This window comes from Nicotiana sylvestris, chromosome 8 (assembly GCF_000393655.2).
Source record: "Nicotiana sylvestris chromosome 8, ASM39365v2, whole genome shotgun sequence".
Lineage (NCBI taxonomy): Eukaryota > Viridiplantae > Streptophyta > Magnoliopsida > Solanales > Solanaceae > Nicotiana > Nicotiana sylvestris.
In genome coordinates this window covers 180,945,038-180,971,505 of record NC_091064.1, presented here as the reverse complement: position 1 = coordinate 180,971,505, position 26,468 = coordinate 180,945,038, and the positions used below count along the sequence as shown (strand labels likewise).

The 26,468-nt window shown below is 37.8% G+C and overlaps 2 long non-coding RNA genes across 2 annotated transcripts; one reads left to right on the top strand and one right to left on the bottom strand.

Moving 5' to 3' along the window:
• Window positions 1–3,546: 3,546 nt before the first annotated feature.
• LOC138876495 (uncharacterized) lies at window positions 3,547–8,347 on the bottom strand. Its single transcript, XR_011401797.1, has 2 exons — window positions 7,550–8,347; window positions 3,547–4,000 (listed from the first exon to the last, which is right to left on the bottom strand). It is a non-coding gene; the product is annotated as an uncharacterized lncRNA (long non-coding RNA).
• Window positions 8,348–18,359: 10,012 nt separating this feature from the next.
• LOC138876490 (uncharacterized) lies at window positions 18,360–22,115 on the top strand. The gene is made up of 2 exons (XR_011401792.1): window positions 18,360–19,109; window positions 21,851–22,115. It is a non-coding gene; the product is annotated as an uncharacterized lncRNA (long non-coding RNA).
• The last annotated feature ends 4,353 nt before the right edge of the window (window positions 22,116–26,468 follow it).

Below are 26,468 nucleotides of genomic sequence, written 5' to 3'. Positions count from 1 at the left end.
CCTCTCTATGGATAAAAACTAAACTTAGGAGGAAATGCCTCTCCTATGGGTGAAACTAAACTTAGGAGGAAATGCATCTCCTATGGGTGAAACTAAAATAAACTTAGGAGAAAATGCATCTCCTATGGGTAAAAACAAATTTAGGAGGAAATGCATCTCCTATGGGTGAAACTAAACTAAGGAGGAAATGCCTCTCCTATGGGTGAAACTAAACTTAGGAGGAAATGCATCTCCTATGGGTGAAACTAAACTTAGGAGGAAATGCATCTCCTATGGGTAAAACTAAAACAAACTTAGGAGGAAATGCATCTCCTATGGGTAAAAACTTCTCCAGGCGGACTCCTGATTTCAACAACAACTTAGGAGGAAATGCCTCTCCTATGGGTAAAATAAACTTAGGAGGAAATGCCTCTCCTATGGGTAAGACTAAACTTAGGAGGAAATGCATCTCCTATGGGGTGAAACTAAAAGAAACTTAGGAGGAAATGCATCTCCTATGGGTAAAATAAACTTAGGAGGAAATGCCTCTCCTATGGGTAAAACAAACTTAGGAGGAAATGCCTCTCCTATGGGTGAAACTAAACTTAGGAGGAAATGCCTCTCCTATTGGTTCAACAACAACTTAGGAGGAAATGTCTCTCCTATGGGTAAAAACAAACTTAGGAGGAAATGCATCTCCTATGGGTGAAACTAAAACAAACTTAGGAGGAAATGCATCTCCTATGGGTAAAAACTAAACTTAGGAGGAAATGCATCTCCTATGGGGTAAAAGTAAACTTAGGAGGAAATGCATCTCCTATGGGTGAAACTAGACTTAGGAGGAAATGCCTCTCCTATGCGTGAACCATTTCCTTCTTCCTGAATTATTTACTTACCTGTGTTGTCTTCCCTCGAAACTGCTGGGGATTATTTTGCTGGGGATGACTTTTCCTTTTCTTCCTTACCCACTCTGGGTTGCCCGAAACTCTGTCGAGGATGCTTCTACATCTCGATGATCCACTGGGGATAACACTGCTGTGGATAACTCTGCTGAGTAAATATGTTATCTTACTCCTTCCAAAATTACTTCCTTTTGAGTAGGATGTTTCATTCCTCTCCAAGCTACTTCCCCCTTTTTCTTTTTTCTCTTTCTTTTTTTTTTCTTTTTTTTTTTTTTTTTTTTTTTTTTACATAGCTTCTTTCTTCGAAGACTACCTCCCTTACGACTCGTTTTTCCTTTCCCCGAAAGGAACCGCCGAGGATACTGATTTTCACTAAACTTGTGTTGGACTCCTCGAGACTGTTGGTGATAACACTGTTGGGGAATTATTTACTTACCTGTTGGGGGATAAAATGTTATCAGTTGTGGATAACACTGTCGAGGATAACACTGCTGGGGGATTCTGATTCTTTCAGAACTAGTGCTTCACTCTTCGAAAGGTTGTTGGGAATGATACTGGCATTTTGCTTTTCTGAGCACAAGATTCATCCCTTTGTTCTGTCTGCTGGGGAACAACTTCCTCCATTGAAACTTATTATGTTGGGGGCAATACTAGTTCAGAGACCACTTCCCTTGAAACTGGTGTTATATTTATTCTTCCCCAAATGGGTACCTGACTTCCAGAAAATTTTCTAAATGGAAGGAAAATTTTCTGCCCCAGTTTTGATGGTATCCCTTGTGGCATGCATTTCTGGCATCAATGCCATTTTCTTTACCTGTTTCAAATCAAACAAAATTTGTTAGTTTAAAACGTGGTGGTTGGTTGTGATACTCCTACTGGGATGGTTTTCCCTTTCTCCTTCCTTGTTGTGTGTTCCACAACTTGTTGGGGATAATATTATTTGCTGGGGACAATCCCTTTCTGCTGGGGATATCCCTCTTCTTTCGTGGCATGGCTCGGAAACTTGCATTTTCCCGACCTTTTAGTCTCGCATGAATTTCCCAAATCATGTTCACTGCTCTCCTTGCTTTGTCCACGGGTCTCGGCCTTGAGGTTTATGACCTTTGGTTTTTGGCAAGGATATCCCTCTTGACACTCGTCAGTCCTTTTGTCAATCTCCTTTTGCTGGAGATATCTTTCTTGTCACTGGCCTCGCGCTTGTTCCTTGCTGACTATACCACTTGGATGTATTAGTCAGATCTCATCTTGGAAAGCCGATGGCCTATTTTGAAGTCATTTCTCACTTGTTCTGACCAAACAGACTCTACTGGGGAATTTTTCTATGAAAGGAAAAGATAAAAGGGAACAGAATAAAAAGACAAAGGAAAAAGATGACTCTTTAACAAAAGAAACTATAAATAAAAACCTATCAAACGCAGATACCGACTCTAATGGTCATGACATGCACATATGGCCTATCCTCCGCTGTCAATCATCTTTCAAGATCTTCAATTGGCAATTCCCCATCTGATTCTCAATCTTATTCGACTTGTAGTGCCCGAAGGGTTTTTACTATCAAGTCTCTCTTATTTTGGTTTTTCTCTCAGCTTTCATCGCCTTATGGTGTCCGTGCAGATTTTCACCGATAAGACTCTCTCATTTGTATCACTTTCCAGCTGGGGATTTGGAGTGTTGCCGGTATGATTCTCTCTGCTGGAGATTAGAGTCCTTTCTGCTGTGGAACAGAATGTTATGTTCGCCGGTAAGACTCTCATTCGTCTGACTTGGCATCTTTTGAAGACTTATCAGAAGGTCTTTCTTTGGACCGTAATGTGGGTTTTTTGGATAGGGCTAGAAAGAAAGGGTATTAAAGGCTCAAAAAAAAATCAATTTTGGGTTCAAAGTTACAATCTTCGGAACTAGATTTATTTACAACGAACGCGACCTTTGCCCCAGTTTCTTGCTTGGGGATATTTTAATTGATTTTTTTTTATTTTTCAAAACTATGACCGAGCCGTGAAGCGCCTACGTATCCTCTTTGAGGAATCAGGTCAATCGTAGTTCCTAATTCCTCTTTTTTCATCTGACTTTTTTTTTTGTTATCATTTTTCTTTTTTCTTTTTTTTCGTTTTTTGTTGATTTTTTTTTTACCTTCCAGGCTCATATTTCCTAGTCGTTGCTATTGATTCCGAACGAGGGGTACGAAAAAAAAAACAAATAAAGCTCAAAAGGGGTAACAAAAGATAAAGTGTTTAGGTAGCAGAACAAAATGCCTTCGTCATTCCAGTCTTCAAAACATGCCAAGTGCAAACAACACAATTGAACATAGATTTATAGTCTCTTCCGATGGTGCTGGACTTGACAATTATGTTAAACACTTGCTTTTTCATTTGTCATTTCTAAAGCACTGCTGGGCGACACTCTCACTCTCATGCACGACCCTCATGCCAATTTGGCGAATCTTGCATTTAACGGTTTTCTTTATGTTTTACTTGCCCCAGTTCCACATGACTCGGGCTTCAAATAATCTCAAACCGTTCTTATTTCCTTTAAATGCTTTGATCCCCTTCCCAGGGTTTAATGATTAACTTTTAAGATTAGGCCCAAACTGTGTGCGCATGTCATGTCACTAGAATCGGCGTTTGAATAAAAATGATAAAAGGACTAATCAAAAGAAAACTGAAAATAATAAAAGACCGGCTTTTGTATTAGACTACTGGCGAAATGGTTTGAATAATAAAACAAACAAAACAAGCAGAATAAAATCCTAACACAGCCTTGACAAAACTTAAACAAACTGATATGACAAAATGGAAAGATAAGAAGGTTTGACACAAGACAATATTCGGATTACAACCCTAAGAATAATCCGGACAACAGAAATGACAACAAAATAAGCCACCACAAGCTTCTCTCTTGCTAACCAAGGAACGGAACGTCCTCCCATTTTATCAAAATTGGCATCTTTAGCCACTGAGCTTTGCATCAGTATTGTCCAAACCATTTTCAACTTTGATATCATCATCCTTAGTCAACAATTCCCAATAGGATTCGAGTGCTTCTGTTATCAGGCCTGATCCCTGCAAAGTGTGCTTCTGGGTCTTGTATTTCCGGCTTACCACAAATCAACTACCTTCTTTCTTTGCGATTCAAAACAAAACAGGTTAGAATGGACTCAGTCGGTCCCCATTATTAACAACATCTTTTCCTCTTTTTTTTTCATTTTCTTTTTTCTTTTTTTTTTCTTTTTTTTGATTTTGTTTTTCCATTTTTCATTTTTTCGATTTTTTCTCTTTTTTTTTTGTTGTGGTCCAATCTTATGGAGATTGCCTACGTATCATGACCCCGCATGAATCAGACCTTGCGTAGTTCGGACCAATAAAAGATAAACAATACTAAACATTTTTTTTAATTTTCATGTTAAAACAAACTGGGTTTAAGGGTTTGAAAGATGACCAACAAACTCAAAAATCAAACAACCCACATATTCTAGTCAAAAGATTTATAACCTCAAAACAAAAAGGCCAGCTTCCTTCCTCCGTTTGCTAATTTTAACCAAATGGTTGTTTTTGCAAACGTGGCCCCTTCCAACTTTCACATGAATTTTGAGGCCGGGAGGATTATTTTATGATACTTTACAAACTTGTCCATTCTTTTACGAAAATAGCCTTTCGACAACTGAAAGATACTCTAAGGCTATTTCGGCAAGAACGGTTTAAGACACTGCCGAAGCTGGCTCGGCTTATTTTGACTAAAAATCCAAACAGTATTCACCTGACCGCTGACTCTTTTTTTTCTTTTCAAATTACAATAAAAACCTGGTGTTGCAAACACGACCTTTCAACGTCTCAGGGACGAAGATTTTTAAGGCTGTGTGGGTCAACTGGACCAAATCTTAAATATGACCCAAAAGTGGCTGTTTATGCAAAGTCAGCCTTCCGGCGTCTCCTTCGGGAACATTCGGCTATGTCTTGATAAAACAGCGTCACCCGACTTCTTAGAAATTTTACATATATATTTTGCTATTATTTTTTTTTTATAAAAGGGGAAATTGACATCACCCGACTTATTTATGACAAAATTAAAAATCTTGACATGTTTTTTTTTTGTTTTTTTTAATTTGTTTTTGGCTTTTTTAGCAAAAGGGGGGGGTTGGACCCGATGAGGGTTGCCTACGTATCTCACATCCGGTGAGAATCAAACCCGCGTAGTTCGGGTAAATTAACCGAACTATTTTAAAACATGACTCTTTTCCATTTTTATTTTTGGCATTTCATAAGCGAATAAAAACTATTTTTAGAAACGAGACTCTCTTTTTTTTCTTTTTTTCTTTTCAACAAATAATAAAACAACCTATTTTCCAAACTAAAAATAAAAGACTCTTTTTCCTTTCCTTTTTCAACAAACAATGAAACAACTTATGTTTTTCAAACTAAAACAAAGACTCTTTTTATCCTTTTCTTTTTCAACAACCAACTTTCCAAAATTAAAAGACTCTTTTTTTATATATTTTTCTTTGACTTTTTTTTTAGTAAAACAAAATAAAACATTTTTTTTTCAGGATGCAAGTTCGAAACAAATATATGTACAGAGCAAGTGGGATGCATCAGGATGTTCTTTTCATTTCAGGTTGCTAGTCCTAGACGGACCCAACCCCTGTGTTGAGTCCCCTAAGTCAAATGCAACGTGATGCAAATAAGCGTTCCTACTAGGGATCCGGCATGAAGTCACGTTATTCTATGTTCAAAACCTGGGTCAGTGTTCTAGACTGTGTACCCGAGCGGACAACTCGAGGCGAGGAGGGGGCAACTTACCGGGAACCAAAAGGCCATCCGGCTTCGTAACTTGTCCGGCCTCTTTCTTACTTCAAGGTATGATACTAACAGAATAGGGAGTCTCAACCAGTAAGCACATCCCCGGAGGTGAAGAGATAAGGGTGTCGGTACAATTTATATACAGTTCAGAAAATATCAAAGCGGTACCATTTAGCACATTCAGCACAAAACATGTAGGAAAATCAGATACAATTAAATACAACAATTTATCTAAGCTCGAATTCTGAACCCTGAACCAAAGATTCTGGGTTCAATTCCCCAGAATTATTAATAGCATCGATTTGAAGGGAAAAAAGATATCCCCAGCAGAGTCGCCAGAGCTGTCACACCTCCTTTTTACTACACACCCGGAAGAGGCGTAAAAGAGTTTTTCCATTTAAAGGACAATCGGAACGGGATTTAATTATTAATATTCAGAGTCGCCACTTGAGAGATTAATGGTGTCCCAAGTCACTGGTTGAATCCCGAACCGAGGAAATTTACGACTCTATTAACAGTCCGCGTACCAGAAATCCGAGTAAGGAATTCTGTTAACCCGGGAGAAGGTGTTAGGCATTCCCGGGTTCCGTGGTTCTAGCACAGTCGCTTAACCGTTGTATTTGATTTTATCTGATTTTAATACATGCTAGCTTATGTGTCTTTTACTTGTGAAACCGCTTATTATCATTATTTATTTTAAAAGAATTGCGACGTCGTGAAAACGCGTTTCGAACCACGTCGCAATCAATGCACCCGTGGTTATCAACGTATTTCAACTTCGTCGAGATTTGGATTTGGGTCACATAAATGCGCACCCGTATTTAGGAAGGTAAAATTATTTAAATAGCGGACCTAAAGCAACTAACGCGTTTTAACTTTGCGAGGGCCATGGAAATTTGTTAAATGGCGCGCCTCGAATTCTACGGATTTAAAAGAAATAGTTAAATGAGGGCTACGCATTTGAGATTTTATTTGGCGCGGTGCACCTCAGTTCCAATTCTAAAGGAAATTCAAACTAAGTTTTCGAGGTCATAAACTATATCTTTCCTAAACTACCATTGAGATTGTTCCTGAAGTTAAGAGATTCACGAATGATTATTATGAAAAAAGAAAAGATAAAGCCGAGTCGCACCTCTTCAAACAGATTCACAAACGATTATTATGGCGAACGACTAGACTACTTGGATTACAAATAAAGCCAAACTCTCAGACCAACTCATTTGCTCTACTTGCTTCTACTGTAATTGCTCCTCCAATTGCAGATTACTCAAGCTTATTTCAATATGGGTCCAAACACTAAACTATACATGGAATACATTTCCTATGGAACTAAACCACTAAGGATAACCAAATCGTTTTAAGGAAATTGGCCAAAAACAGCAAAGGATTTATTTATGGATTAATATGAAACAACACATTATTTTGTTCAGAACTTTAAACCAAACAATCAACTACTCATCACAATAAAATCAAATGCATACATTAAATCTCTAACATATTCAAACTTTGAGCAAAATTTTATGGGACAGTACCTTTAAGAATGAGAGGAGAAGCAGAATACAATAGATGTTAAGTGATATAGAACTCAGCAAAGCAAGTGCAACTTCCGCAGCCAACGACAGTGATTTTAACTTTGGAGCAGTGATATCACAAACAAAATGATTCTAACATTTGTAACTTTCATGAATTGGAACTAATCAACAGAACCCCAATCCGAAGTGAATTCAACAAATGCTTCACAATTACCATTGGAATAAAACATGGTATTTTGATATTCAAAAACATTAGAATTCCACCAGATTTCACATGTCTATAGCATTATCACTCAAACATTCTTCAACTAAATAGAGGACAATAGAGAAACGTCAGACTCACCTACAATGGCAGCACAGTAGTAGAAGATTAAATGACGGAATAGTAACAGAGGAACGGGTGAATCAACAGGACAGCAACGAGAGGAACAAACAACAGCAGCGATTCTACAGCTCAAATAGCACGCAGACTTCCAATCGGAACTCGGCCGATGGATAACAGCTTAGAAATCGGCAACAAATTTTGGCCTGAAAAGGGACCACGACCTGAGCTCTGACAACCTCAAACGAAGGGAGTTTCTCAACAACGAACTCGACGGCGCCTTCGAGTTTTAGATGATTACTGACCCCTCAAACGACTTCCGTTCTCACAGTAGGGGAAGGTATTTCTTCGGCTGAAATGGAGTTTTGTTTGCCGACGAAAAACAGAGGTGGACGATGATGGATGGCGTGAAGAAAACGAGAATATAGGGGTCATTTTTTCTGTTCATTATTCATGCGCAGCTTTTCGCTGCTTTTTTTCAGCTTCTTTAAACCAAGAAGCTTTGCTTCTTCATGCGCAGCTTTGCTGCCTTTTCCTCCGCTCCTTCTTCGTTCCTATATTCTCTTTTTATCTCCAAAGTCTGAAGAGGTCCCCCTTGTCCGTGTCTCTTATTGTGTCCGAAGAGTCGTGACTCTTCTAATGTCTGAAGAGTCGATGTATTTATAAGTCTAGGTTTTAGGGTAGGTTAGTAGGTATTGGGCCTAAAAATAGGTCATTTGAACCCAAATATTATTCCTTCCCCGTAATCGAGAATAAAAACACGACCTTATTTAATTAATCCTACGCAAGCAAAATAACTATTAAACTGAGAGTGATAATTAAAACAAAACTATTTTTGGATATTTTTCAAGATAAAAATGACTACAAAACATTAATGAAACTATTTGTTTTTTTTTTGTAATTTTCGTTTTTATATAAAGATAAAAATATAAAGTACTATTTTTGTATTTTTAGAGTTTATGAGAAATACATGAACTAAAATTTATATATCTTTTTTTTGTAATTTTTTTCATTTTTGTGACGAAAATAAAGTAAAGAAGTCAAAAATAGTTGAAATAGCTATATTAGACCTAAATTAAATATTTAGGCAAAATATGCGAAAATTCTCGGGGAGGGTCAAAAATCACACGTCTACAGTACACGACCCCACGCTCGTCGTCAAGCGTGTGCCTCACCTCAATATAGCACTACGACGTGCAATCCGGGGTTTCAAACTCTCAGAGCATCATTTACAATCATTACTCACCTCGAACTGGCTAAATCTTTAGCTCGCAATGCCTTTGCCCCTCGAATCAGCCTCCACGCGCGTCAAATCTATCGGGAAAAAAGCCCAAGCGAAAACAATCAACAAAGCGCACAAATCCTGAAATTACCAAAACTCGAGCCCCGGGACCACTTCTCGAAACTCAGAAATTTTTACATCAATAGATTCCCCATCTTCCCACGAGTCTATACATATCAAGAATACCAAAATCGGAGTTCAAATGACCCCTCAAATCCTCAATTTAAGGCCTCCTAACTCAAGCCCTAATCCTCCATTTTTAGCCCTTTAATTCATTTAATTTCAGACTTAATATATGAAATACTACCATAGAAATGTGTTTTAGTTCCAAAATCCTTACCTTAACGAGGTTCCCTTGAAATCCCTCTTCCAAATCGTCCAAAAGCTCTCAAGCCGAAGTAAAAAATGGTGGAATAACTCAAACTCGTGAAATAAAATGACTTATATGTTCTGCCCAGGCCTTTCCACATCTGCGGCATTTTAACCGCATATGCGGTACCGCATTTGCGGTCTACCCTCCGTATCTACGGAAATCACTTAAGGGACCATAATCCGCATCTGCGATACAAACTCCGCATCTTCGACTCCGCAGATGCAGCTATCCTGACCGCTTCACTGTCCCTGCCAAATTCCTCCTCGTCCGCTTCTGCGGCCATTCCAACGCATATGCGGTGCCGCACCTGCGGTCCCCAAACCACAGGAGCAAAAATACCAGAAGCAGCAATATCAGCTGCTGCAACACAATTCCAAATTTCTCCGCTAACCATCTGAAATCACCCCAAGGCCCTCGGGACCTCAACCAAACATGCCAACATATCGCATAACATCATTCAAACTTGTTCCAATCTTCGAAACACACCAAACAACATCAAAATGTCAAATTTGCATCGGATTCAAGCCTAAGAATCCCAAAATCTTCTAGATTACGCTTTAGATCAAAAATCTAACCAAACCACGTCCGAATGACCTGAAATTTTACACACACATCCCAAATGATACAACGAAGCTACTGCAACTCTCGGAATTCCATTCCGACCTCTATATCAAAATCTCACCTATCAACCGGAAAATGCCGAAATCTCAATTTTGCCAATTTAAGCCTAAACCTTCCATGGACTTCCAATTGCATTCCGATTACGCTCCTAAGTCCCAAATCACCTAACGGAGCTAACCAAATCATAAAATTCCAATCCGAGATCATATACAAACAAGTTAAATATTGGTCAACCCTTTCAAATCTCAAGCTTCAAACTGGGAACTGTTCTTCCAAGTTTATTCCGATTATCCTGAAAACCAAAACCAATGATTTACATAAGTCATATTGCATTACATGGGGAAAGCATGCCCGAGAACTACGAGCGAAATGCAAAACCTCAAAACGACTGGTCGGGTCGTTACAGTCTTCTTAAATCCCTTTCATACTTCTCAATGAACTCATCAAACTTGATCTCAAATGCTTTTATAAAATCTTCTTTCATTTCATCAATTATGGTTTTGATCGCGGCATCCATTTTTCGTTCTTTTTTCTGTTTTGGGTATTAAAACTAGATGCATTTGTGTGAATAAATCGGGAAATGATAACCTACTTATATAGCGGAAAAAAAATTTCTACACTGTATATGAAAAGACAAAATGCAAATTGAACGTCTGGGGTAAACATAAAGATTTATGAATCACAATTTAATGAAAAGAGTGAAAATGTAATTATTACTGTAACACAACTCCCAATGTGAAATATAAAATAATTTTAGTGGTTAAAAATGCATCAAAGACTGCACCTAATAAAGTAATTCAATGTAGACGAAATAATGAAATATTGTAGGAAACTATATTAGAACTACTTGCATGTTACTGTCATGACCCGGATTTTCACCCTCGGGAGTCGTGATGGCGCATACTAGTACGAGCTAGGCAAGCCAATTATTTGCACAACTTACCTTTTTTACCCATTTTATATTCATTAACAATTTCAAAATAATAACATTTAAACAACGGAATTTAACACAAGCGGAAGAAAGAAACAATAAGCTATCTGAACATGAATATCTAATACAACTGTTTGAGTCTCAACTACCTAGAACTGGTGTCACAGTTTCACAGACGGTCTAAGAATACTACAAGTAAAGGGTCTGAAAGGAATAAATACAACATTATCTCTAGAAATGCAAGAAAGAAACAAGATCAGTAGATGGAAGGAGACGCCAAGGCCTGCGGACGCCTGCAGGACTACCTCTGGTCGCCTGATGATCAATAATTATCAATCTTACTGCGGTTCAAAGTCCACAATACTAGGGTCTGCACAAAAGAGTGCAGAGTGTAGTATCAGCACAACCGACCCCATATGCTGGTAATTGCCTAGCCTAACTTCGGCGAAGTAGTGACGAGGCTAGGACCAGACTACCAAATAAACCTGTGCATTTCAAATATATATATATATATATATATCAAATAAACCTGTGCATTTCAAATATATATAGCAGAAAAGAAATACGGAAATAAATAAGTAAAGATGGGAGGGGAAACATGCTTCGGGGAATAACAGGTAAAAACAGAATATCAAGAGAACTATAAAGGAATCAAAATCCAACCACTAACAAGAATAAGGGAAACAAAGGCAGATTTCACTTTCTTTTCACATCTTGTTGCAGGCGTGCAACCTGATTCCATTCCCTGTATCTCGTGGCAGGCGTGCCACCCGCTCTCATTTTATTATATCTTGTGGTAGGCATACTACCCGCTCCCATTTCATTATGTCTTGTAGTAGGCGTACCACCCGCTCCCATTTCATTATATCTTATGGTAGGCGTACCATCCGCTCCCATTTCATTATATCTTGTGGTAGGCGTACCACCCGCTCCCATTTTATTATATCTTGTGGTAGTCATACCACCCGCTCCCATTTCATTATATCTTGTGGTAGGCGTACCACCCGCTCCCATTTCATTATATCTTGTGGTAGGCGTACCACCCGCTCCCATGTACAAGCCAACAATAATCACAAGGAATCCCGACAAGGGAACAATAATATCAACAAACAATATCCCGGCAAGGGAGAAACATCTATAACCAAACTTGTTACAACATCTAACTACCTGAGCTATAACCAAACTCATTACAACACCTAACTACCTCAGCTATAACCAAACTCGTTACAACATATAACTACCTCAGCTATAACCAAACCTTTTACAATATCTAACTACCTCAGCTATAACCAAACTTGTTACAACACCTAACTACCTCATCTATAACTAAGCTTATTACAACATCTAACACAAAGAATCATCAACCTAAACATCCATAATATCAATTAAGAACACAATGCAAGGGAACCACAACTCAGCAATAGCCCGGCAAGGGAACAACATAATGATCTCTTCTCTTTCTCACTTTTACTTCACAATTCACTTTACAACTCGAACCAATACTCTAGAGTTTCAATTATCACTTATACTTTCACAATTCGTTATACAATTGGAGCCAACGCTCCTCAATGTTCATAGGTCACAATTCTTTCCACAACTTTACACAACAAATAGAAATCTTCACCAAGGCATGAATAATACAACGAAGTCATGAAAATCACAATATAAGACCCACGGTCATGCTTGACACCAACGTATAGATACTCGTCACCATACCTATACGTCGTACTCAACAAGAAGAAAATAGCAAATATGACACAACTCATAATCCCTCAAGCTAAGGTTAGACCAAACACTTACCTCGATGCCACGAACATAATTCACGATTTAGTTATAGCTTTACCCTTTGATTCCACCACCGATTCGCTCGTATCTAGTCACAAGTTACTTAATTACATAAATAAACACTAAATGAATCAATTTGAATGCATGAAAATGGATTTTTCCAAAGTTTTACCCAAAAAGTCAAAATCGCTCCTGGGCCCACATGGTCAAAACTCGCGGTTCGAACCAAAACCTGATTACCCATTCCCCCATGAACTCAAATATATAATTCACGATTCAATTATAGCTTTACCCTTTGATTCCACCACCGATCCGCTCGTATCTAGTCACAAGTTACTTAATTACATCATAAACGCTAAATGAATCAATTTGAATGCATGAAAATAGATTTTTCCAAAGTTTTACCCAAAAAGTCAAAATCACTCCTGGGCCCACATGGTCAAAACCCGAGGTTCGAACCAAAACCCGATTACTCATTCCCCCACGAACTCAAATATATAATTTGTTTTGAAATCGGACCTCAAATCGAGGTCCAAATCCCCAATTTTTGAAAAACCTAGGTTCTACACAAAACACCCAATTTCCCCCATGAAAATAATTGATTTGAAGTTGAAATCATGTTAAAAGATGTTACTGATTGAAGAAAACTAGTTAACAACGACTTACAATTGATTTGGAGACGAAATATTGTTTGAAAAATCGCCTCTTATGTTTTTGGGGTCTTAAAAAATGAAAAATAACTAATCCCGTCTAAATATACTGCCCTCAGATGCCCTGTGCGGACCGCACAAAATCAACTGCGGCCGCACAGGCTTCCTGTGTTCTGCACTGACAGGTCTTAGTATTTTGGATATAACTTTATCTACAGATGTCAAAATTATGATTTCATTACCTTTCTGAAAACTAGACACGAAGGGCTACAACTTTCGTTTTAAATCATCTCAAAATTCCTTGTAAATCAAAAGATATAGGCTTCCAAAGTTGGACTAGTGAATTGTTCTTCACCGCGGACCGCACCAAAGCTAGTGCGGCCGCACATGCCTCTCCACGGTAGCAGTCCATATCGTGCGGACTGCACTGGCCTGATCAGAGGTCCTCCACCTCTCTGAGCCTGCAACAGCTCAGTTTTTAAGCTTAAGACACCCCGGAACCTATCCGAAACTCACCCGAGCCCTCGGAACTCCAAACCAAGCGCACACAAAACCTCAAAAACATCCTACGGACTGATTCGTGTAATTAAATAATCAAAATAACATCATGAACATCAAATTAAATCTCGAGATCAATGAAATTTTCTCAAAACTTATTTAAATATCAAATTTTGCGATTTAAGTCCGAATCACGTCATATAGCATCCGTTTTTTCACGAAATTCCACAGAAATGTCTTAAATCATATATAAGACCTATACCGGGCGTCGGAACTAAAACACGCACCCGATACCACCATGTTCTAAGCAAATTTCATTTCAAATTTCTTCAAATAATTTCAGAAAATAATTTTCTTTTAAAAAAAATCGTTTCTCGGGCTTGGGACCTCAGAATCCGATTCCGGGCATACGCCCAAGTCCCATATTTTCCTACGGACCCTCCACGACCATCAAATCACAGGCCCGGGTTCGTTTACCCGAAACGTTGACCGAAGTTAAATTTATTCATTTTACAGTCAAAACATATTATTTTTCACAGATTTTCACATTTAAACTTTCCGGCTACTCGCTCGGACTGCGCACGCAAATCGTGGTGGTACTAAGGGAGGTTTTTTAAGCCTCGGAACACTAATTTTACTTGCAACACAAGTGATGACCTTTTGGGTCATCACAGTTACGTCATAAAATACCATATTTATTACGTAATACAAAGCAATGTGTATGATATTCCAGCAATTTATTTTGGATAAAAAATTTCCGAGTTTTCCATATTTCTTATTATATATATAGAACTCTAGTATAAGATACAAAAAAAATCAAAATTAGACTCTAGTATAATGGATAAGTATAAATGCTCTAATTACTGTGACACAACTCCCAACATATAATATAATTTGTAATTAAAAATGCATAAAAAACTGCACCCAATAGTTACTTAAGGTACTGGAATTTATAGGAAATGATTAAATATTATAGGTAATAATGAAATATTATAGGTAATAATGAAATATTATAGGCAAGTATACTAGAGTCAGTTGTATGTCACGTCAATTTATTTTGGATAAAAAATTTCCGAGTTTTCCATATTTCTTATTATATATATAGAACTCCAGTATAAGATACAAAAAAAATTAAAATTAGACTCCAGTATAATGGATTAATATAAATGCTCTAATTACTGTGACACAACTCCCAACATATAATATAATTTGTGATTAAAAATGCATGAAAAACTGCACCCAATGGTTACTTAAGATACTGAATTCATAGGAAATGATGAAATATTATAGGTAATAATGAAAATTTATAGGCAAGTATACTAGAGTCAGTTGTATGTCACGTCATATAATAGCTATTACGTGATAAAATACTAATTTCTGTAGTCTGATTTATATCGCTTCATAATTAGAATTTTCAGGAACCAACCTATGAAATCAAACTTATTATGCATAAATCAATATACTTGCATATGATATAGCTGCAGCATAATATAATTTATTGTATACATTCGAGTTTAAAATACTGGAGAAAATAATTGTATTTGATATAGCTGCAACATAATATACAGGAACTAAAATTACACAAACAAATGAAAATTAGACTCCAATATACTGAATAAGTATAATCCTGTAAAATTATGATATCCAACTTAATATTCAAAAATGTAATTATTATTTTAACACAACTCCCAACGTATAATTGTGGCTAGAAGTGCATAAAAGACTGCACCCAATGGTCATGAAGTACTGACGAAATGATTAAATATTATAGGCAGCTATACTAGAGTGACTTGTATCATACGCCATAAAAATAGCTAAGGGGAGTAGCCAAAATTGGTCATAAGTAGATTTGCAGCATAATTTATATGGAGTAACCAAAATTAGTCAAATTTAGGGTAAACAATTCTTGATTTTTCCCATCCGGTGTTACATACGGGACATAGTGATTTAACAATATATAACTCCAGTGTAATATACAATAAACAAAATATTAAATTATTTAATTCCTGTAAATTTTTCTAGATACCAAATATCCACTATTTTCCACTTCTCCATTATAATATACGGGCTTATATCACTTCATATGTAGCATTTTTAGCATATTTTATAGGGAGTAATCAAAATTGGTCGAATGTAGGGTAAAAAATCTGAATTTTTCACGTCCAGTATTAAATACGTGATATAGCGGTTTAGCAATATATCCCTCCAATGTAATATACAGGAAATAAAATATTAAATTATTTAATTCCAGTAAATTATTCTAGATACCAAGTATCCACTATTTTCCACTTCTCCATTATAATATACTGGCTTATATCCCTTCATAAGTAGTATTTTCAGCATATTTTATAGGGAGTAACCAAAATTGATCGAATTTAGGGTAAAAATCTGGATTTTTCATGTCCAGTATTAAATACGTGATATAGTGGTCTAGTAATTGTCACGACCCCGGTTTGGCCTCCGTGAACCATCGTGACGGCACCTAGTCTCTATGACTAGGTAAGCCTAACAAATGCGTAAAATAAATGAAACTTGCGGAAGAAATAATCAAAAGCCAAAAATAACCGAATGAAACAATATTTAAAATGTCGCTTGGCATATACAACACAACTTCTCAGAATCTGATACACTATCCCAAAACCCGGAAACTAACGTAACCACAAGCCTTTGGATATCTACAATGTCTAGCTCCAGAATATCTAACAAGGGAAAGAAATACAGAAGGGCAAATGTTTAAAAGCTAGAATAGAAAGGGACTCCTCGGTTTGCAGACGCGGCAAATATACCTCGAAGTCGCTGGAGTAGTCACCTCGCCTCAAGGGTGATAGGACTGGGTCGCAGTACCTGGATCTGCACATGAAAAACATGCGCAGAAGGGGCATGAGTACACCACAACAGTACTCAGTAAGTACCAAGCCTAACCTCGGTCGGGTAGTGACGAGGAAGGTCAGGGCCCTACTGAGGTTAAATAAAATATAAAGTATAACAGTGTAGAGAAAGACAGTATAATTAAGTGCAACAGTAAGAAACAACATGGAATAGAAAGAGCAACAACAACTAGAACAGAGGCAAAATAATCACGCAAAGGAAATACAACTCACCACAGAGATAACAACCGGGGTGCCTTCTAGGATACCATCCTGTAGTCCCAATTACATCTATCCAGTGGATCTCCCGGGATACCGTCCCGTAGTCCATCATATATATCTGAAGGATCTCCCGGTATCCCGTCCCGTAGTCAAACTATCAGTGCGTGGGGATCTACCGAAATCCTGATCCGTAGTCCCAAATATAAATACCTAGTACTGGGAGAATCTACCGGGTGCATTCCCGTAGTTCCATATAACTGTGCAAAGAGATCTACCGGAATTCCACATCCGTAGTCCAAAAATAAACAGACAAGGGGGAGCTATCGGAATCCCACATCCGTAGTCCCAAAATAAATATACAACAGCAACAGGAAAATATATAGAAATGACAAAATTTCATATTAAGGCAACAAGTGATTCTAGCCTAGCATGCTGCACAGAATTCAGGTAAGGCCGGTTGAGCAAATAAAGCAATTAAGTCACTTAGACATGCTTTCCTAAGCTAACAACAAACTTAATAGTGCAAGTAACAAAAACAGGAAAGGAAACATACTAGTGATTACTTAATGAAAACCGGATTTCCAACAATTAGCACAAGTACGCACTCGTCACCTCAAGTACAAGGCATTTCAATTACCAAATATACCAAATCCTAAGGGAAGGTCCCCCACACAAGGTTAGACAAGCCACTTACCTCGAACCGGCTCAAACTCAACCCGAAACCACGCTCTTGCCACGGGTACTCGACTCCAAATGGCCCAAATCTATTCAATTCAATTTCATAACGTAAATAACACTTCAAGTAACTGATCCTACAAAAAAATTCTAAGCTAATACGCAAAATTAGGTAAAATGACCAAAATGCCCCTCGGGCCCATGTCTCGGAATCGGGTGAAATTTATATTTTTAGAAACCTCGTACTCTTATGAGTCTATACATAATAAGAATACTGAAATCAGAGTCCAAATGACCCCTCAAATCCTTATTCAAAAGTCTCTTAAACTCAAGCCCATTTTTCCCATTTTTCTCAAATTTTTCACCACTAATTAGGTCTTTAATCACATTAAAACGAGTTATGAAATCAAGGATGTTACCTGTAGACATGTGATTTTTGACCTTCCCCAAGATATTTTATATATTAGCGTAAAATATTTAATTTAGGCATAATATAGATATTTTAAGTAATTTTGACTCTTTTACTTTAATTTTATTACAAGAAAACAAAAAATCACAAAAATAGGTTCATTAATGTTTTGTAGTCATTTTTAATCTAAAAAAATATATACAACAATAGTATCGTATTTTTATTTTAATATGATATTTGAAAATACCAAAAATAGATTTGTTTTAATGGTTAGTTTTATTTTAATAATTATTTGAATAGTAGGAATAATTAATAAATGGGCCCGTATTTTTAATCTCGTTCGCAGCGAAAGAATAGAACTTGGGCTCGAACAACCCATTTTTTAAGCATAATTTTAGACCTAGCCCACAATTGCCAAACCCATAATTTCTAGGCTCATACCTCTTAACCTAAAAACCCTACCAAAAAACCTAGACTCTATAAAAAGAAGACACCTAAAATCTAAGGAGGGAGGCAACGCCTAAGACTAAAAAAAGGGGGTCTGAAAAGGAAGAATGCAGAGACTCTGCAAATAGCTGAGCGTCGTTTCCATAGAACCCCCCCTCCCCAGTGTTATTTCTTCTTCCTTCTAAAACCAGACACACACCTATAGCCATCACCGACAAAATCATCAGCCTCAACCACTGTTATTCATTTTCCGCCGTCTTCCTCTTTCTCTGTTAGTACTGGTGACAGAGGGTGACAGATTTGGCCAGAGATCCGGCAACCACTGTTGTTTCATCGGATTCGGCTACTGCCTCATCAGAGTTGCTCTCAGATTTCGACCGGAGTTTTCGTTTTCTGATGGATTTCATTAACTCCGGTGAGGCCCCATATCTTCCAGCCCTAATCTCTAAGCTTCAGCAGCCAAACCTCGAGATTCATTAGAAAAGAACCTTCAACGGCGATATCTTTCATTTCGCTCTGATTTTTCGAGAACGATTCGGACACACACACCTACACGCGAAAGCACACAGAGATACATTTGCTTCAGTCATTTTGATTTTCAGATTTTTTAGGGAGTTCATGTTAATTTTAGAGTTTCGTTCCTTCTGATTTTAATAGAAATTGACTCAAGTCCAATCATGGAGTTTTAGCTGAGTGTTATTGCTGCTTCGTTGGTTCGGTGGTGATTGGTCGAGGTAGAAGTTTTCCGTCGAGGTTGTCGTCACTGTCCGAGTTTTCTATAGTTAAACACTTTCAGATTGCATTTGGAAAGTTTGTCTCAGGTCCGTTCTTCTTAACTTGCTCTTGATTAATGTAATTTTGATGTCTCAATCACCTATATGAGAATGAAAGAAAAATCCTACTATTCATAGTTGCTGCTTTATTATCCGGGTACAATCTGTTCTAATCGTTGCCTTGTGGTGTTATTAGTATGTATTTTACAATTCCAGCCTTGCCGGCTTTGGAGGTTATTGCGACTTGCCGTCGTTTTCTTGCCTGTGGTATGTTAATACTTGCGAGGTTCTTCTAGCCGTGAACGAACTGAAGTAGTATTCATGTAAAATGAGATCTGAGTTCCTCCTATATGTTAGTCTTGAAGTAGAATGAGCAGAGAACAACCTTGAAAGGTTTGGTTAATTGAATTAAAGATATCATGCTTTTAACATCAATAATTTCTACTTAAGCTCAAGAGTGTTTCAACCATAGAGAGCCCGCAGATTTAATTTCTCATATGTAGTACTTGCTTTGTTCGCATCACACGTTCGATACAACAATATGAAAATCCTTTCACATTTATACCAAGGTTCAGTCATATTGTTTAATCTTCCTTGTGCTTAAGAGTAGTCCACCATCTCGTGGTGTGCTATTGACGATCAATTCTTTTGCGTGCTTTGTGGATCTTCTAGGAAAATAACGGGATGAATGAGATGTGTGCGTTATGTAGGTAGTTAACTTAGTCTTAATTTTAGCTCTAGAGGTAAAATGCAACCGCCAATGAGCTGATTGGGTTGTTTGAAAGTCTTGTAATGGCTCAGATTCACTTTTACTGTTTGCTAAGTTTCATTTCACATTCCCTTATTTTCATTTCTTTAATTGTTCTAGATGCTGGCATATTGTCACTTTATTCTGGTTGGTCTTGATGAACATGAAATTGTTTGAAATTGTGTCGTAGGAATTGGGAAGAGGCCGAGCGATTAGTAATTAACTTGTTCATGTCCTTTAGGAATTGGGCTTAGTCAAATATATGACACTAGGAGCTTAAGAGGGAATGAGCTTGAAACTTGGTAAAGGTACTCCATAATCTCGGGCCCTTTGCTCACAACCATTGAATTAGGAACTACACATCTTGTAAAAGCGTGTAGCTGCTTTAGGCGCGTTATTTTAATAATATTACTTTTCTAACCTCGGGTGTGCATTTCATGTGACCCAAATCCAAATCGTGATAGTGTTGAATAAAATGTGTTTCGGATTGCGGGTGCATTTCATGTGGCGCGGTCCAAAGACATGTTTTAGACGACGTTAAATTTTCTTTAAAATAAATAAAAGCGGTCAAAAAGTTAAAATCGGCACATAGGTTCATAATTGATTAAAATCAGATAATTAAGGCGAATATTACAGTTAAGCGACCGTGCTAGAACCACGGAACTCGGGAATGCCTAACACCATCTCCCAGGTTAACAGAATTCCTTACCAGGATTTCTGGTTCGCGGACTGTTAAACAGAGTCAACCTTTTCCTCGATTCGGGATTTGAACCGGTGACTTGGGACACCATAAAATTATTCCAAGTGGCGACTCTGAATTTTTTAAAACAATAAATCCTGTTCCGATTGTCCTTTAATTGGAAAAACTCCCTTATATTCATGCCCTTTACGGGGTGTAGAAAAAGGAGGTGTGACACCTCTAGCGACTCTGCTTGGGAACAAACCCAGAATCTCTGGTTCAGGGTTCAAGAATTCGAGCTTAGAATAATTGTTATAGTTGGCTTTATCCATTATCTGAATTTGTTACATGATTTGGGCCTAATGTGCTAATTGATTGCTTTTACCGCTTTGATATTCCGTGAACTGTATATAAACTGTTGCGAAATCCCTCTTCTCTCTGAGTCTTCTAAAGCATGAAGAAGTGTGCACTTCGTGTGACTTCTTTTCTGTTAGAGTCATATTCCAAATTTAGAACGAGGTTCGGACAAGTTGCAAAGCCGGCGAAGCTTCTGTATTCCCGGTATGCTGCCCCCCCTCCCCCTTGGCTCGAGCTGTCCGCTCGGGTAAGCCAAGTCTAGACCAAATAAACCCAGGTTTTAAACCTAGAAAAACATAGCCTCATGCCGGATCCCTAGTAGGAACGTTTGTCTGCATCACGTGCATTTGACTTAGGGGACTCAACACAGGGGTTGAGTCCGTCTAGGACAGGTGTACCCAAAATAACAGACCATCTTGATGCATCCTATGTGCTACATGTTGCATTTCTTCAAGGGTAAAAGGATCATTTGGCGGACCAATGTAATTGAGGGCGAATGAAAAAAAAAAGGAGAGAAAAAGAGAAAAAAAGAGAGGCTGAAGTGTGAGGATGAAGCGAGTAGGGCCCAATTATATTTCTGTTACATTTTATTAAGAAAAAAAGAGCATGGAAACTTCAAAAAGATTTTGCACTCTTTATCATTTTTCAAAAATAAAAAAAAAAATCGAAAAAAAGAAAAGAAAATCCAAAAGATTTTATATGTCAAAAGAAAGAGAAAAGATGTGTTTTCTATGTGGCAGTTATTTTTTTATTATTCTCGCCCGTATCCAATCTGCTCGAACTACGCGAACCTGATTCTCATCTCTCGGGGCGAGATACGTAGGCTACCCACATAGGGTCCGGTCTTCCTAGTAAATCTTAGGTTCTTGGCTTTGCGGGGTCTTAGCCAAATTTTGCACTTCTAGCCACCTTTTGGCCAAATAAGCCATTTTGCAAAAATAGCCTCAATCGTGTCTTGCATGTGTCTTAGGGAATGTTATTGTCTCACATAGTGTTGGTTTAAAGTTTTCTCATACAGGTGTGGATTTATTTACCGAAGTTTGAGCATGACAGACACCCCGTGACCATCCGGTCAGGATCGCTTAGGCAGAAGTTGCTTAAGGAGATTTGTTTTATGTTTATGTTTTGAGTCTATTCTTCATTTTATGTCGTCTTTTACTTTCTAGTTTTGTACAGTAATGTCAAGTCTTTTGTTATTGTATTTTCTGCTTTATATTTGAAAAAATGTGTTGTAACTCAAAAATCCAAAAAAGAGATGTTGCATTTTATATTTCCGTTATAAGTTTTCTTTAGAATACTAATTCTAGAAATGAAAAAAATTTGAGGTTGTTTTTCCTTTACGCAATTAATATCTAGGACTTAAAATGAATTATTTTTATGTTTCCTTTAGTATATTAGGACCAAAATTCAAAAAAAAAGAGAATTTTATTTTAGTACTTCTTTAAAAGCTTTCTTTAAGGTGTTAATTCCAAAATCCAAAAAGATTTTCTTGAGGTGTTTCTTGGGGAAATTAGTGGAAAATGAAAAAAAAAAAATTCTTTTTATTTTCATTAGAACTTTAGGATATTGTACATAGAAAATATACTTTATCTTTTGTTTATTATTAGGATTTTTTTAGGTAATCATAATTGAAATCCAAAAGCATTTTATTTTATTTTTTTCATTGCTCGTTTCGGAATATCGCGTCAGGATATCAAATGAAAAGTTCAAAATATGTTTCTGTGGTTTATTGTTTAGGTTTCCTCCTTTAAAAAAACGAGTCAAAAAAATATTTGTTTTCTCTTCTAAGGGTTTTCCTTAATAATTTTCCATGGAGTGTTTGTTTCAAAAAAAACGAAACAAAAAAAAGAGCAAAATATATGCTCGTTAGGCTTGAGTTTAGAAAGTTATAGAACATTAAGTCTAGAATTTTTAAAAACAAAAAAGAGATTTGTTTCTTTTATTTCACTTTTCTCGTCAGAGTCATTAAGGTAGAAACAGAGAACGTCAGTTTGTTTCCTTTATTTTCGATCTTTTAGAACTACGCAAAGATTTGATTCATGCGGCGTCATGATACGTAGGCAACCTACATAGGGTTCGATCGAATCATTTTTTTAAAACTGTTTAAACAAAAGGAAAAAAAAAAGAAAAAAAAAAGAAAAGAGAAAAAAGAGAGGTGAAATCGTGAGATGTGAGATATGAGAGAAAGAAAGGGGGATGATTAAAAAAAAGAGAGAAATGAAGGAAAATGGGCAAGCCAGCAAGTGCTAGAAAAGCAAAGAAAAGAGAGGTTGAAATGAACAAAATGGGATGATGCCAATTGACCTTTGTACCCTCGAAGTCATTTTAGAACCGATAACTGTGGCTAAGTGCATTGCACATAAAGTGAGATTATCTGATGTTAAATGCCCTAACTCTAACGTGATGGCTTCATTTTGTTATATTCATAGCAGAAGGGTGGTTGGTTTGTGGTTTTTAAAGTGGTAACTCTTCTCTACAACACAAAGTCAAAAGGCAATGGCAGACAACAACAAAACTGAGTTGGTTGATACCGGTGCCCGGAAGTAGTCGGTTGAACAAGACAATGGGTTGGTTGAAGAGGTAAAGATGCTAAGACAACACATGGCGGACATGTAACATGCTTGGATGACTGGGAAGGCACTACCCCCGTTGCCTCCTAGCTTCCTAAATGCTACCCTTACCCAAACACCGGTCGTAGTGCCAGATGATCCCCCATACTTTCCAGATCCACCCGCTTATCATGGCTTTCCCATCCACCCCAGTAGCTCCATCACTCATCTTCCAATTACATTTCCCAAAAATTGCCCTCCTGTCTTATCCACCATCCCCAACAATGAATACCCACTCAAAGCTCACGATGCCCAATATTTCCTCTCAGAGGTTGCCCACAAGGTTCCCAACTCATACAAGCTGGGTCCGCGGAATGGGCCTCATGTTGAAAATGAAAAGTTCACAGGAAGAAAAGGGTAAGATGAGATACCCAGGAAGCCGAAAGGCATAGAACAGTCCTTAAAGAACAAGCAAGGAATGGGAGACCAGGATAGCGTGGCTTACAAAGAACTGTCTGTGTCCCCTGACGTTCGTCTGCCGCGGGATTCAAAGTGCCAACATTTAACTTGTATGATGGGTGTGGAGATCCGGTAGCCCATTTGAGGGAATATTGCAGTGAAATGAGAAGTGTTGGCGAGAAAGATGATTTGTTGATGGCATACTTCAGTAAGAGCCTGACCGGGGCAGCTTTGGAATGGCATAATCGTCAAGATGTTGGTAAGTGGCCTACATTGGGTGACATGACTCAAGATTTTGTTCGATACTTTCAATACAGATCAGGTGTTATCCCAGATCGCTCCTCCCTATCTCAAATGGAAAAGGAACCCAAGAAAAGATTTAGGGATTTTTGGCTCAGATGGAACGAACAAATTGCTCGGGATAGTCCTCCCATTGATAGAAAAGATGTTGGTAAGCCCCGCCAACTACAGGGTCCAGCGGTAGTTCTTGCTAAATGCTTTCAGCCTCAGTGTCGACCTCCTGGATATACTTGTAATCCTCCCCAATGCTACTTCTCCCCACAGAACTCCCAAAGTCGTACATCACTTTCCCAGTACCCTATCCACAATGCACCACCATATGCTCCACACCCATAAGGCCCGCGATGGCCACACCACTTCCCCAAATGTCTTACCCGCCCCCACGAAACTACCAAAAACCCTCTGGATCAGGTTTCCGGCCCAATCAAGCATTTAAGAAGGAGAGGTTGCTGAAAAAAGAAAAGGCTTTCACCCCATTGGGAGTGTCATACGCTAGTTTGTTCCAAAAGTTGAAGCAAATGGACATGTTGAAGCCGATTCATATAAAATGCCAAACCCTCTATCAAAGAAGTTTGATTTTTCTCTAAGGTGCGCATATTGCTCAAATGCCCCGGGGCATGACATAGAGGAGTGTTGGAATCTGAAGAAAGCAATTCAGAAGCTTATTGATGCAGGTGACATTGTCGTGCAAAATCCAGATGCAGCAGACACTAGCCAAAGTCCATCGCCTGGTCGTAATGAGACACATATGGTGAGTATGATTTGTTTTGAAAAGGAATATGAGAATTCTTCCGAGATCCTCGAAGGTCCACGCGCTGCAAAGTTTTCAGTGCTATCAGAGGTTGATCTTAAGAATGAGCCAGCAAAGGGAACCCAAAAGCAATTTGTTAAGAACAATGTGATGGAAGTTTGTGAAGGTCCTAGTAATGTTGATGCAGAATTCAGTGGCTAAAATGCTGAGCTTGGCAATTGGAAAGACGATCCTTTCTTGGTTAGCCAGGGAGGAATTTTTTGGTGGTTTATGTTGTTGTCATTTCTGTTGTCTGGGTTATTTCAGGGTTGTAATCCGGATATTGTCTTGTGACTCAAACCCTTCTATCCTTTCATTTCGCCTAGTTTGTTTAGTCATAGTAGCCCGTCTAGTGTTGTATAGGTTTGTTCTAGGTTTGTAACCCCAGTTTAGTTTGTTTGTTTTGTTGTCCAAACCCTTTCACCATCTGTCTAATGCAATTTTCTATTTTCTGTAATTTTTAGTCATTTTTGTTTAGTTCTCTTTTCTTTTTATAGTTCTTTTCCTATTGACTCTAGTGACATGATATGCACGCGTAATTATCAGCCTGGTTTTAAAAGTCAGTTTAGTCACGAAGCAACGAAACAATGTTGAAGATGTAGGGACATTTGAGGGAAATAAGTGAAGGCATTTTGAGATCACTTCAAGCCCGGATTGTGTGAAACTGCGGCAGATAGAACATAAAAATACACTATTGAAATGCATCATGCTGCATCGGGTAAAGATAACGGCAAGTTTGCCCAAATTTGTAGGGGGCATTCATGGTAGTGAGAGTGAGAGTGTTGTCCAATGGTACTTTGTATGTAATAGATGTAGAAGGTGAATGTGTGGATATGGTCATCAAGTCTGGCGCAATCAAAAGATGTTAAGAATGTTTTTCTTGGTTTGTTTAATTGTGTTGTTTGTACTTGGCATGTTTTGAAGATTGGAATGACGAAGACATTTTGTTCTGCTATCTAAACACCTTATCCTTCGTTACCCCTTTGAGCTTTGTTTATTTTCTTTCATACCCCTCTTTCAGGATCAGTAGCAAAGATCAGAAATACAAGCGTGAAAGATAAGTAAAGGAAAAGGAGAAAAGAATAGAACGAAAAAGGAGAGAAGAAAAATGAAAATTGAACAAAAAAAAGAAGAGAAAAGAAGAAAAGAAAAAAAAGAGGAAAAAGAAGAAAGAAAAAACAACAAAACAACAAAAAGATAAAAAGGAAGAAAGAAAAGAAAAGAAAAGAAGAAAAAGAAAAGAAAAATCACAACAACAGAGCAATTCCTATGTTATGAACTACGTTCGACCTGATTCCTTTTAAGGATACGTAGGCAGCCTCACGGTTCGGTCTCATCAAAACAAAAATCCAAAAGTCCCCCATGCAAGAAACTGGGGCAGAAGTTGTGTTTGTTGTGAGAAACCTGATTCCGAAAGTTGTAACTTTAACCCATTTGAATTGTTTTGAGCCTTTTATACCCTTTCCTTCTAACCCTGTCCAAAAGCCCACATTACGGTCCAAAGAAAGACCGTCTGATCAGTCTT